Genomic DNA, 2,257 nt, shown 5'->3' with positions numbered 1-2,257 from the left:
GCAGGAATCTGAGCCAGGCATGAGGGGAGTGGGGAGGCAGTGCTAGAAAAAACTGTATGTCCTACATTCTTGTAGCTTGTACCCCATCTATAATATTAGCTAAATACTTGACCTACTTAAGTCCTGGGAATAATGTAATGTGGTTAATCAACATTTTGAAAAAAGTAAAGGTGCTTTATAGCTTTTTATAATAAAAATATATAGTTCAGTGTAAAAGTAATACAGATTAATGGTTATATAAAGTTAACCAAAGACAATAATAGTTTGGATTTTACTCCTGTATATTTCTATGCATATAGTTTAAATTTTTCAGCCTAATCAGTGTCATGTATTATAGTATGTTGGATTTTATTTACTGTTATGCTACTGTTGGGGTGACCATTTTGTATATAAAATTGTTTTTCTTGTTACTTGCATAGAATAAATTTCTGCTATAAATTAAATCTGATAGCTATTAAAGCTTTTTGTCATAACTGCTAAACAACATTCCAGATGTATTGGAATTACTGCAGAGCACCAGTACCTTTCTCAATATCCTGCAAGGTGGAAGGAACATTTTTAAAATCTGCCACCAAGTGAGGGTTGGCTTGGGGTCTGCTGGTAAAAGAGCCAGATTCCCCATGACTGAATCTAGGCCCTGGCAGCTCGGCTGGATCCCCATGGCCAAGGACCCACCGACTTGAAACTGGATGGGTGTATCTGCGTTCATGCGAGCCAACCTAAAAGAATGGAAATTGCAACATGGCTATCCATCCCCCCAGGGAAGGTGTTTCTCCCTGTCTCAGCACCCTCTAGCATATGCACCCTATATCAGATTCAAAAACACTGGGCACGTGTGTTAGCGTGTCCTAAATCCTAGGGGCCGGCAGGTTGTGTAGTGGTTAAGGGGGCTGGACTCCCACATGTCTGACCATTGTTCGAGTCCTGGACCTGGCATTTTGCTTTCTCTCTCACTGTCCCTCTCTGATCAAATTTAAAAATAGCTCAAGGATCAGCAGTTAGCTTACTGGCTATGTCACTGGACTCCCATGTAGTTGACTGCAGTTCAAGTCCCAGACCCAGTGGCTTAAACTCACACCGGGCACATGCGCACCCATAGATCCCGAGAGGAGAATGGAGGAGAAGGGACTACAGTATGGATCCCACCCGGGTGTGAGGGGGGGGTGATATCTTGCTTTCTATCTCTGTCTTGCCCTATGGCGAAAACTTTTTGAAAAACAAAAAATAGTGAAATAAAATTAGTTTTTCCAACATCCTAACAAAATGGAGAAGGAATTGCTGCTCTATCCAGCGAGTAAGCACGCTCTAGCCAAAGAAGGGAAATCTGCCTACTTGAAAAATCAGAATACTTTTAATCTGCTAACTTGCTTCTTGTAGGTTTTTCTTTTTTTTTTTTTTTTGGAGAGATTTTTGTTATAGGGCGCTTGTGCTCGCCAGACGAGACAGAAAGCGAGAAAGGGATGGCCACGCCGCAATCCACTGTCCTCCTGGGATCTTGGGCACGCGCACACATGGTGTGAGTTTTAAGCCACCGGGTCCAGGACGCGAACCGCGGTCCACTACGTGGGAGTCCAGCGACATAGCCATTACGCTAACTACTGGTTCCCAAGGTTTTTCAATGTAGAGGGTAACTTTCCCATTCCGGCTCAAGATGAAGAAAAACAGATGAGAGGCGGGGAAACTCTAACAACCCTTATTCCCAGGGCTGACCATATCTTAAGGACTTGCATTCAGAGAGTTATGGTTTAAGAGGGTGGAACTTTAGGGTCCTTCCAAAACACCACCACAAAAAGACAATGGATCAGGGGACCAGCAGTCAGCGTAATGGCTGTCACTGGACTTACATGTAGTCAAACCCGGTTCGAGTCCCGGACCCGGTGGGTTAAACTCATGCCGGGCGGGTGTTTAAGCTAGGATCCCGAGAGGAGAATGGAGAAGGGATTGCGGCGTGGCCATCCCCCCTGGGAGGTGATTTCTCGCTTTGTCTCTGTCCCTGGCGAGCGCACGCGCCCTATAGCAAAAAAATAAATAAAAAAGAACGATGCTCTTACAAAATGACACACCTTTCCTTCAGGCGGAGGCATGGGACAGCGGATTTGTTACCGAAAGTTAAAGAACAGCAAAGAAACCTGGAAACGAATTGAGTATTCCCGGCATTGTGCTCATCGATTTCGGTTTCAGAGCGGGGCGGCAGGGTGTGAAAGCGAGCGGGTCGCTGGTACCCATCAGGCTTAGCAAGCAGCCCCTCCGCGCCCCG

The sequence above is a fragment of the Tupaia chinensis genome, unplaced genomic scaffold (genome assembly GCF_000334495.1).
Source record: "Tupaia chinensis unplaced genomic scaffold, TupChi_1.0 Scaffold000561_1, whole genome shotgun sequence".
NCBI lineage: Eukaryota > Metazoa > Chordata > Mammalia > Scandentia > Tupaiidae > Tupaia > Tupaia belangeri.
Note: the sequence above shows the minus strand (reverse complement) of the source record.